We start from the raw sequence: 12,379 nt of genomic DNA, 5'->3' as shown, positions 1-12,379 counted from the left end.
CTTTCGGTTTCAGATGTTTCTGTTCAGGGGTGCAGCCTTGTTGGCCTTGCCACAGCAGGGTGTATAACCACACTCACTGGCTTATCAGTGCAGGAGAACGTGGAGGGGCTGTTCTGAGCAGGCTAACGCTTGTATGGAGCGTGATGGTCCCTATGGAAGAACTGCCTGATAGCCCACAAAATGGTGTTGGACCAGCTGGAGATGACACCAGCTCGCTTTTCGCTTTATTACTTAACCAGAAGGCGTACACACACATTTGGTTGGAGCCTACATTGATTCTTTTCATTTTATTTTATCTTCAGAAGCAACCTCCTCCAGAGCTAAAATTATATTGAAGGCTTGTACCAAGATAGAGATGACAACATAAAATCTTCTTGTGCCATAACTAAAGTACTCCTCGTTGCTTCTCCTTTTGAATTTATTGCTTGTGGAGTTGCCAGATTGTACTTGGAAGCAAACTCAGAGCGAGGGAAGGGCACCTTTTCCCATCTGCCTAGTCAGAAGTGAAAGCATCACTCAGTTTGTGTCATTGCATTGGGAATTAACATTTGCTTTCCCCTGCCTGTCCCACCGCTGCCTTGTCTCTTACGGCCAGCTGGTTCTCCCTTCTATCTCACGGAGGGACTGCGCAGCCCACAGCTTCTTGCTTTCTCCATGTGTGCCTCCAGCTGATACTTGTCCAAGTGGAACTGGACTGTAACCACCAACCAGTCCTCACACCGGTCCCTGGGTAACCGGCTGCCGGCGTGAGTGTAAAATGCTGAATGGTTGCCGATTCTCTGAGCTTTCTGCTTGCTTTTTTATCAAAGTTCATTAAAATATTTTTCTGTGTTTTAGAGCATGTTAAAAAAAAAAAAAATCAAGGTCAGGGAAGGATCATGATCTTAAGTAACTTGCACCATGTCAAACATACTTATTGTTTTATTTTAACATGGTCAGAGGATAGGAAAATGTGCTATAAAGGGAAATTAAAGAGAAACAAACTGGGAACAGATGTCAGGAAGTATTCATTCAAAGAATAATAAATATGTGTAATGGCTAACAAGGCAAGGAGGCTGAGGCAAAAACCACTGGCGTCATTTAAGAAATAATTGAATGCTTTCCTAGTAGAGGTGAGAAGTTAAAAGGGGGCACGTTTTTATGCTGCTTCTCTCTTCGCAGTCCTTCCTCCCCTGAATATCTAATGCTCCTGATTTTCTTCTTGGTAGATGTTTGTAAAATACCATGCAAGACTGGAAAAAATAAAGCTGAGGTTTGGGAACCACACTCTGCCCGGCCCTTGGTAAGGGCACAGGAGTGTCACTGGGCAGCAAAATCATTTCTGCTTCACAAGGTTTGGCGTGGGCAGGAAAAGAGGATGCTGCACTTCCCCAGACTGCTGTAATGCCCAGCTGCTACTGGGGCACGGAGGACAGATTTCCCCCTTGAGCAGGACCGTGCCTCCCTACTGAGATGGTTTATGTCTGTGTCCATCCACCTGTCCCTCTTAACAGAATTTTGAACCTACTGGCCACTTTTGGGTGAACGTCGGAAGAGGCCTCCGATGCTACTCTACTTTGCCTCCTTGACTGAAGGACACAAGCACCTGTGGCTTTTTGTTGGGATTTAGCTAACAATGGTCCCACTAAATATCTCTGCGGAGTTGGCAAATGAAAGCTGCTGCTTATGCTCTTCAGGAGAGATTTCAAATTCCTTCCCCAAAGCCCAGATGTAAACCAGACTTGGCCCAAACACGTGGCCAGGCAGCTCCCCCTGTGGCTGGGATGACGTGTGGATGCTGGCCTCCTGCGTGGGTCTGTCCAAACGGACATCCCAGCACAGCCCTGTTGGCCATAGGGGCCTCATCCTGTTTTGGAGATCACTGCCACCCACTGGCACCAGCTCCTGTGCCTGTGTGTGGAGCCACACCAGCAGTGTGACACCAGGGCCACCACCTCCTCCTCATCTTCCTCCTTCCCTCATGGGAGGAGCCCTGTGGCAGTGCGCCCTGAGCCGCTGGTGGAGCCTGCCTGGCAGTTTGGAGATTTATGGCAGGGACTTGAGCAGCCCAGCACAGCTGGAGGAGGAAAGCGAGGGAGATGGGGAAGCAGCAGGAGGAAGGGCTGATGGAAGGCCCTTGCCTGAGTCCCGCCTAGGGGACATTTCCCTGCTTGGTCCTCAAAAGCAGCCAGGAAAGGAGCTGGGACAACGCGTGCCATGCTCCAGTATCCTTAACCTTGGAAAACTGCCCTTCATACCTGCCCCCCTGCAGGTCTACCTGCCCTGCCCAGTCTCCATCCTAGCTGATTTACTAACAACTAAAAACCACCTGCAAGCAGGACTGCTGCGTGCCCCCAGGCTGGGGCAGGCTTGGTTTTGATAAAAGCCTGGATCTTTAATCTAACCTGCATCGTGGTGGCAGAGCCAGGGCAGGGAGCGGCCAGGTAGACGCTGCTCAGGCAGGGGGACAGCACCCAGCAGCACCAGCAATTTCCTCCGTTCCCACTTTTGCTGGCGCTTTCCTGGGTGACAGCTTGCTGAAGCCATGGTGGATTTGCCCCATGGTGAGCGAGGGCTGCCGCTACAGCTCTGGCACCGTGTACGTGACAACTCCAGATGTGCAATTCCAGATGTGCCGCCCATCCCAAGCTCTGCTGCTTCTTACTGAATACTCGTAAGCAGCAGCCACGCGTTGTTGCAACCTTCAGCTGGTTCTTCCTCAGGTGTCACGCTGTGCACCACTAAAACACCCTGAATTTATCCATGCAATCACTTCTTGTTTTCTGGGAATTCCTCCAAGTTGCCACTCGTTTATGATCTGGTGCTCCCTAAAATATCTGCAAGTGCTGTTGCCTTCAGTCACGCATTACACAATTGGCAAGCCCTGCACTCGCTCTCTGCTTGGCAAAAAGATTCTTCTTAGCGCAATTTTCTTTTTTCTTGGTCTGCGTATTCCCAGAACTGCTGAATTTTTAGAGTATTTTTCTAGTCATATCTGTATTTGAAAAAAAATAGTTTAGGCACACCATGTTTTTCCACATCCAAGCCAAGCAAGTGCTGTATTCATAAAGCTTTGGGCCATGGAAAGCAGCAGATGCAGAGGCACACTCATTTTATATTGCTTTTGATTTGCTTTCCCGTTATTCAAGTTACTTAGTCTCATTTTATTTTACATTTCTTTTTTTTTTATTTCTCTTTCTTACAGGTCCTTTTTGCAAGTGTAAATATCAGAATTAACATTTGTGCTTTTATTGTGTTTCACAGGAGGGTTTTCGCTGGAGTCCATGACCTCCACATTTTATTGTGCTTTTGATAAACTGGTTGATATTTTGAGAGATGTTGTTTTCTGTATACTAGTTCTTTGCTATCAGTCAATAAAACACATGACTTACCATCTTTCTGAGGAGATTTCCTGATTTAAATATTTACCGTCTATTTGTAAATGCGCAAGTCTCTGAGAAGTTTTACCTGATGACTCACGCTTGCCCCACGTTGCTTGTGGAAATGTTTCCTTCCCCTCCTGGGGAATTTCAACAGTTCATTCGTTTATTCCAAATTTTTATAAAAAGGCACTCAGTCAGTGCTAGGGACAGAGAAAGCTTTTTTAAGAATGCGGTACCGTATGGCGACGGCCGGGCGAGGGGAGTGCAGCGGTCCTTTGCAGCAGCCACTGATGACTTTTTAATGTGTTACCTTTCATGTGGCTTACAACCGGAAAAATGGACGATGAGTCCTCGCCTCGGAGCCAGGACTGTTCAAATCTACCTCTTAAATTATTCTCAAATCCTGAGGAAGCAGGGCTCGGGGTGCCGTTTAATCCAACATGGAGGCCAGACTGTGCTCCTGGGCCTCTCTCTCCATGTTGGGAGGTAAAGGTGGTGGCGCAGGGAGACAAGTGACCGTCACCGTTGACACTTTCTCCCCTCAGCACAGCAAAATGAAGCTGTTTCTACCCATAAAGGTCACCCTGGTTTAGCCAAGCCTTGCCAAAGCAAGATGAGTTTCCCTTTCCTCAAAAGGGATGCACATAAACCAACAAAAATGTCTTTTCCCAGTAGCATGAATCCCATGAGTGATCCCTGGGGCCACCGTAGTCCCCAGAGGACACGATGCGTGACCTCCCATGAAAGAATGGCAAGGGGGATGCAGCTACAGCCTCACCTGGTGCAACTCCACCTCCGAACTGCCAGTATGCTTGATTTGGATTATTTTGGGATATCACCTGAACTTGTCCCAGCACAAAATCCAGGGGTGGTAGAGGCTGCTGCTATGAATCTTTCCTCCCAGACGTAATGGTGTTGATCACCCCCATGTTCAAATTCCCAAATGTCTTGCGCACCCTTCTTCCTTTTGGTGGTAGCAAGGCAGATCTTGAAATGCAAGAAATTGCGGGAAAACGAGTTTGAAAGCATGTCAGAGGGAGGGGACAGGGGCAGCCAGGGATGGAGAGCCTGCCTGCAGTATTTTGCCCCAGGGCGTTTTGCAGGTGGCCCTTCATGTTATTATTGCAGCAAGCAGGACCCAAGGGGAGCTCCCTGAGATGCGGTGATGTCAGAGGACATTGGTCAACAGGGAGGTATGAAATACTTATCCAAAGATGCTTTCTTGCTTCATATCTCCCCTGAACGTAGGTGATGTGGAGCTTGCGTTTTAATTCACTTAATGGCCGGCCGTGCTGAAACTCCGGCATTCAGCCATTAGCTTTCATAATGAGATGGTATTGGAGAATACGTAAACCCAGGTAATTGAATAAATGGCGTTTTTGGATGCCGATGAGTGTCTTGGACCCTTGAGGAGTGGCATTTTGCAGAGGTGGATGAGGGGAAAAACAGCGATCGCAGCACAAAACCCAAAGCCATAGTGCTTCTGAGCGGAGCCTGGGAGGAAATATTCATCATTTGGGTTTGATGACACATAATTTCTCTGCCATATTTCCTGAGCTTTCTGGCCAGTTGGCAGTCCTGGCAGAATACAGCACTGCTGGGAAATTATAGGATATACTGCATTTTAGTAATAAGTGTCACTCTTCCTGCCTTGCAAATCAAACCACGTAAAGCCTAAGAGTCTTCATGGCATCACTATTCTTGGCAGTGAAAGAAGAAAATAAGCAAAGTGACGTCAGGAGGAGATGGCAGGCTCAAGCACAGAGGTGTCTGTTTGATCCCAGTGGCCTGCGAGTGGCTCAGGGCTCTCCCCGTGCTCCCAGAACATGGCAACCGCCCCACCACCCTCCACAAAGTACCTGGTGGCTTGGTGAGGCCTGGCCTCCTCCAGACATCCCCTTAAATTGAAATTGCTACTGCAGAACCTCTGGACAAATCTGCATTTTTCTGTGACTGAGGAACAGAGTGTGTGAAGCTAATCCCCCGCTCCAGTTTCCTGCAAGGCAATGGCATGCAGAAGTACAAGGTTAAAAAACGCCATCGAGAAGTGGCGGCCAGGAACCATAAATACCTTTCCAGCAGTCCTTAGGCACATCAGGAGACAAACAAGCAAAGCAACTGGAATTTATAAACTTACATAATTAATTTTTCTTTGCCGGGAGAACAAACATTCCCCCGTTCCAGCTCTCTCAGGGCCTTTGACAATCGGGCTCCTTTCTATAAATAATGTTATGTAAGTGTACACATTTCAATTAGTGCTTGTTCTAGTCTCTCGCAGCCCAAGGATGTTTTCACTCCAGTTTATTATTTAGGCTGTGGATAGATCATTTTGCCTTGGTGCATCTATAATGCAATTTAAATTAAGATGCTTGCAAGCAGCATAATAGTAATGAAATGGTCTCTGGAAAACACTGGCACACCCCCAGTGAGAACGAAAGAGAGAAATGAGCTTTACATTGCGGCATCCGACAAAATGTCTGCACCCTCCTTGGCAGGGTGGGAGCGGGATTTCTCTGTCCGAGGATACAGCCTGCGCCTTCGCGACTGCTCGTACCTGGGCTGCGCCGAGGGGCCGCCAGTGACACGGTGTAATGGCCATGGATGTTTTTTGTTCCCCGAGCTGGAACATCTCGGAGCAGTCCTACAGCCCTGTAACTACAACGTGCTGTAATCAGAGCCGGCAGAAATGCTTAACCCCTACAGCTTAATCCCCAGCCATTGCAAATTAGTACAGCTCCATTAACTTCAGAGGACTATTTACATGGGGGAGGTTAAATATGTAGGGGATCAGGCACAAAACCTGCAGTGATTTCGTACGTGGGGCAGTGGTTTACTAATTTACGAGGCAAGATCTCATCTGTGCTGCGTGCTGGTTTCTGAATTTTTATTTATTTATAGTGAGCACATCCATGTCAGAGGGATTTCTCCATCGAGCGGCATGAAGAAAACCCCTCGTGTAGTCTGATTATGTTGCTGATCTCCATCCCTAATGCAGGAAGTGTCTTCCCTCCAGGTCATTTTTCAGTAACCATAGGTATGAGGCTGGATATTAAAGCTCGATATGTGGATTATTTCATTTCCCTTTGCCGTGTTTTTTATTTATGCAGTTTATCTGCAGATCCTACAATAACAAGATAAAAGCTTTCTGATCTCCTTCTCTGATAAACAGTAATTCTGATATGCCAGGGGCCACATCCTGCACCCCAGGTGGTACCGCTGGCCTCCGCTCATTGCAATGCGGTCCGGGCGGCAATGGGGGTGTGTAACTCAGCAATGCCGTGCGGAAAATGGCCTGTGGCCTCCGAGGTGGCTTTTACGAGCGTAAGTACCTGTACAGAGGTTACAGGGGAAACACAAGGCCTGGGGGAAATCAGATCAGCCCCTGAGCACCTGCATGAAGCCATCAGCAGCCGGATGGTGCAGGGCAAGAGCTTCCCAGCTGGGATCACGGCCGCTGGGTGCTCTGCAAGCTGGGTGCCCAACATGTTGGACAGGCGCCTGCACCCAGGGACCAGCAGGGAGGATGCAGGGACCAGCGAGGCTGGAACCAGGGCTTGTAACTGCTGTCCTGCCAGGGTCCCCAGAGAGCCGGGATGAAAATGAGGATGCCCCGCATCTCCCTCTGGATAGGGCCTCCCTCCTCAGAAAGAGATTTCAAACAGCCCAGCTAGGTCCCACCCCAACCCTGCAGCTCTAGAAGCCAGGCTCCCCTGAGACAGGGCCACTCTCCCTGCCCTGGTTTTGGAGACCCTTCTGCTCATACCACCGAGAGGAGGAGCCCTCAGTGAGGAGGGCCAGCCACAAGCCCCAGCAGCGAAACACCCGCTGTGCCACCGCTGCTGGTTCTGCAACCCCCATGGGCCCAGCAGGATTTCATCTGGTGGTGGCTGCAAGCACTTTGCCAAACGGTTGGGAGTGTCTTGAAAAACCTCCCGCGCACGGTGTTGGCATAGTTTTCTCTGCTTACTAACCTGCCACCCAGAAAACAGATAGCTTGGATGTCAGCACCCTTCTAGATACAGGACTGGTTTTAACTGGAGTCACCCTACCCAAGCTGGCACTGCAAGAATCTGAGGGAAATCATGCAGCAGAGCCTCATCCAGGAGATGCCTGAAGTCAAGATGGTTTCAAAATCTAAGTTACATGTAAGGACTGCTGGTTTTCCCACAGCTGGGGTTTTGCTGCTGCTTAAAACTGTGTCTGCTAAAAAATAAAAACAAAATGGAAGAGGTTCAGCTGAAGTGGGTCCAGTACATTTTTTCCTAAGCCTAACAAGTTTTCACACCTTTGAAGAGACTTCACTGCCTCTGCTGCCTGTCAGTTTTCAGTCTTGCTGCAAAATGTTGTGGGAAGCCTCTGAACTGAGGTAAGGAGAGGTATGAACGGCTCACATTTCCGGGACACAAAAAATATGTTTGGTACATACCAGGCGCTTTTTTGTTTGCGAAATAATTACTGTCCAGTTTCTGCTCATACAGAAGTTGAATTTCAAGTGGATTCTTCTCCATCCTCTTGCCTGCACTGCTGTACTTTCTATCTGCGAGTAAAAGGAGACTCACTGGGAGGAAAATGCTGTTAGTCACTGCAGCCTTTGTCTGAAAAAGGCAGCTATGTCCTTCTAGAGCAGGGAAACACTTACATTAATCCAAGCAGCTCAGGGACTAATTTTTCTTGGCAAATGTGAATCAATACAAACACAAGGTAGCTCTGCCCACAGCTTGCAAATGACAGCATACAACATAGCAGGGGTGAGTTTCTTGCCACCATCGCTATCCTGCCCTGCTTTGCCTGCAAGAGCAAGTTGCAACACTCCAGAAGCAAGTGGAGCTCTGGGGGACATGGATGAATTTGCCGATCTCTTCAACTTGAGTGGTTTTGCCAAAGCTGAGCATACCACTCACATGTCCCCCATCTCACTGAGGCACAAAAGCAAAGGGAAGTGGAGCAGAACAGCTCTGCAGGGGTTGCTCTTGCTGTGCTGGTTTGCATGCGTGGGTTGAGAGGAGGAAAGTGGGGAAAACTGTTGTGTGAGGAGACCACTGAAATGTTGTGTTCATGTCGCTGACAAACCTTGCCTACCCTGGGAGAGGCTCCTTACTTGGCTGAATTCCAGGGGTGGGAAAAACAAGTTATTTCCTAGAGGAACTGAGATGCTCCAGCTCCAATTGCATGTCATCTTTGCTTTTTTAGTGTTTTCTTATCTCAAATGTTTGAAAATCAGGGCTGCTGCTGAAGCACTCACATGCTGCAGCAGCAATCTTGAGAGTCCTGTTGTTATTTAAATTTTAACCTCTTATCTTGTGTTCTTATCCTCCTTGGTCACAGAAGCACACTGAGGTTAGTCCCATGCTTTCCAGTTGTTTCCCAGCCAGACCAGTCTGTCCACAAAAATCAGATAGAGCAAGTATCCTGGATAAGCATTGGTCCATCACAGAAAATCAGTTCCAGCTGTATTGGCCTTAAGGAAGCATTTGACCCAGGAGAAATAAGTGAGTATTTACAAGAAGGAGTTTGGGAAGCATTTCAGTACCTGTGTGCCTGCAGCCAGCAGCATTTTTGGCCCAGATGGCAGGTGCACGCTTTGGAGCAGGGGCTGTGGTGCTACGAGATGTCATTAATATTATGGGATGCGGTGTGAGGGGTCTGGGCGCTCTTCTGTAATGTAAATAACGACCAGCCGTGCTGGACTTAGAGGTGCTCCCTGTGGAAATGAGCTCGTCAGTGTTTCTGATGAGACGGGTGCTGGTCCCTCGTGGCGAGCTGCTGCAGGGAGAAGGCACTGACCATGTTCACAGGTGTGGTCGCAGGCAGGTTCCTGGGAATCCCAGGCAATATACAGGTTCAAGGGAAAATCCTGTGTCTGCTGCTTTCTGGTAGCCGGGGGAGGACGTGCCTGCAGCAGCTGCGATAAGCCTGGGAGACGTGGCAGGATGGGACGTGGCTCCCCCAGGAGAGCAGCCCACAGCCCCCAGGGGCGAGCATCCCACGGTCGGGCCCCATCTCACCACAGCCTGGCTGTGTCTGACGTCTGGCTCTTGCTTTGCTGCTGTGAGACAGGAAGAGCAAGATAACCTTAAAGATTTTATAACCTGGGACTCGTTCCTGCTTCTCTTTTTGCTCCCGGCAATGTACTAATTATTAATTAACAGGCTGATGCTAGAGAAAAGGCTAGTGTACATAGTTCATTTCCATAGTTGTAAACACAGTAGCCCCCCCAATCAGCTTTTATTCTTGTGAACCCACTTGCTACGACAGCAATTAATAATTAGCTTGGGAAAAATAGAAATTATTTTGTATTTCATAAAAAATGAGAGTTCAGTCCTTTTAAAAGACTCCTTTTCTGGCTGTTGTGCATATCACACTACCTATGGAAACTCAGGCAACAAGAATTCGTGTCACCAAGTGACATGACACCAATGCCCTGAACGTACAACTTCCCTGCAACCAGCCCCTGAGAAATATTTGATGCTCTGCAACTCCCTGCAAGGGCTGTACACTGGGTCTAATCATTTGCATCATGCTGCTGAGTGAAGGTGGTGGTTTTGAATATGTAAGCAAAAAAGTTATTCCAGCTTCAGACCAAATTAAAGTGTGTACGTGCTGCTGACAACAGATGCAATCAAAAGCATTCGCTCTCTTTCTCAGGAGAAGAAACCTAAACAACAATTTACTACTGTGCCCCTAACAAAGCCCAGCTTTACAGACCTGAAACATGAAAATCCTGCTTCCTTTCTAATCAAGCAAACTGCAGAACAATTTTAACATCAAATTTTTTAGGGCTTCCTAAGGTTCATGCAAGCATAACCAGCCATGCAGGAGAGGCTGCACATCAGTGTTTAGATGCGGTCCCTCATGTCCTGCTTCATCCTACCCTGCACGCTGGAGGTGGCCCAGGGACTGTGCTCCCTGACAGCCACACTGGCACATGTAATTAGTGTCTGCTTCATCTTCAGCCCTTTAAAAAGTGTTTTTTCAGGAGGTTACTCCTTACTCTGGCACCTCACTACCTGTCTCAATATCTGGATACCAAATCCTTTTTCCCCAGCAGGCCCTGTCAAAGCAACAGCATCAACAACAACAGCGAAAGCTTGGGAACAGCATGTCTGGGTGCTGTTAGGAACTCATTCCCATTAATTAATGTACACGGTTATATCAGGTGATGACACGGGATGGCAGGGCATCAGGTGGATTCACGTCCTTGCTTGACAGCATTGCTTTCTCCAATCTCAGTGGCTCTAAGCAACAGAACCTTCTGAAAAGGGAGAAAGAGATATAAATAAAATACGTCTAAATCTGAGAGAGATTGAGGTGCTTTTAAACAATCCCTCCCTTAAAACCTGGTGGGGACACCTACGGGGAGGTGTCTCAGGCCCCAGGAAGAGCGTGTGGGGCAGGAGGGAAGGAGGCTGACTGTGAGTGAAGCCTGAAGGGAGAATGTCACGGCAGGATGGGGGGAGAGTTGCTCCGTGGGATTGTTTTGTGCTAATGAGACTTTATTAAACCTGACGACTGACAGAGGACATTTGGGTTGAGAGCTGGCACTGTGTTCGTGCCGTGGTAGCAGGCCACTGAAGCCCTGCAGCCCCTGTTCTGGGATGGTGCTACTGTTACTCATACCAGGACCTTTTAATTGGCAGCATCAGGTAAGAAACCTCCCCAGGCTTAACACTTTCCCCGGCGCGATGCACGGATTCGGAGGAGGTCAAACTGCCTGCATGCAGGGGAGTGGGGCTGGAAAGTGTGCTCCTGCCTTACCCCATGCTGGGGTTTTTAGGGTGTAGCTGCACAGTGGAGGCATTGCAGTTAGGCAATGGTTTGAAAATACACTGTGCTCAGTGGCAATGTCGGTTCTAGGTATTTTTCCCCCTTTCAGCTAATTTTTGAGGCTCAGCTGCCAATTGGATTAGGGAATATATTTGGATTAAAACACCTCCCCCCCCAAGGTTTCACAATGCAGCCCCGTGACCAATTGAGTCAGTGCGATTACAGAGGAGCCGCACGGCCGTGGGTGTGGGACCGGGAGGAGGAGAAATGTCCTTCCCCCAAAGTCGGCAGACCATTTCACCATTGTCCAAACTTTTCAGCTTCAATGTGTTTCTCCAGGCTCCTTAGCACCCAGTGTTATGTGACATACTGCTCTAGTTGATTTTTGTTTTCCCTTTTTTTCTTTTAATTGATCTCAAGACATATTGTTATTAAATCTCCCGTGCAGTGGAGCCAAGCTCCTGGCTGCCAGACGCTTAATTCGCCTTTCGAGCCTTGTGTTACTTAGTGGACAAAGATGCTTGCCAATTTAGGGAAAGTCCTCCCTTTGCTGTAATCTTTCTACTTTAATGAAAAAGACAGCTTTACTCAAACGTGAAGCACATATATAAATGTTTGAAGAGGAATGAAATATGCAATGTCCCTCTCAGTGCGTTGTAGATGGGGAAGTTCCTTCCAGACTCCCGATGGAGCTTTTGGAGCAGCTCCAGGAGACTCGCTGCAGATTTTTCTACGGGCCTCCAATATTTGATGACAGAGAGCATGGGGAGCTCAGTACGTGCTGTGGATACTCACGCTGTTTACCAAACCAGTCGTGTTTATGGCTGTGCACATCAGCTACTGAGTCTTGGTGAAAATGAGCGCTGTAAAATGGAAGTGCGTGTATTTTCGTGGATCGTGGGAACATGCTTACCTCTCCCTTTGCAGTAAAACAGTTTTTAAATGACTGTGCCAGGTGACATTGAGATAATTGCTTTGGTTGGGCCTCTCCTTATATTGGATTGAGAATGCAGTAGAAACAAATGGCATGTGTTCATTTTCTTCCTGTACAGGACAAAATGCTGTGAGGTTCACAGTCCGTGGGAACTGTAAATCTGTCTGCTGGTTGCTATTGATCTGGCCACAATGAGACTGAAGACTGTACTCCTTGCTGTAACAGCACACATGTTTTATTTCAGTAAGTATCCTGGGTCTTGGACATTTCTCCAAGTTTGTTTTAATAGGGACGTTTGGCCAGAATTGGTAGTCTCAGC

Source organism: Chlamydotis macqueenii, chromosome 3, assembly GCF_036417535.1.
Source record: "Chlamydotis macqueenii isolate bChlMac1 chromosome 3, bChlMac1.mat, whole genome shotgun sequence".
NCBI classification, from domain to species: Eukaryota; Metazoa; Chordata; class Aves; order Otidiformes; family Otididae; genus Chlamydotis; species Chlamydotis macqueenii.
Note: the sequence above shows the minus strand (reverse complement) of the source record.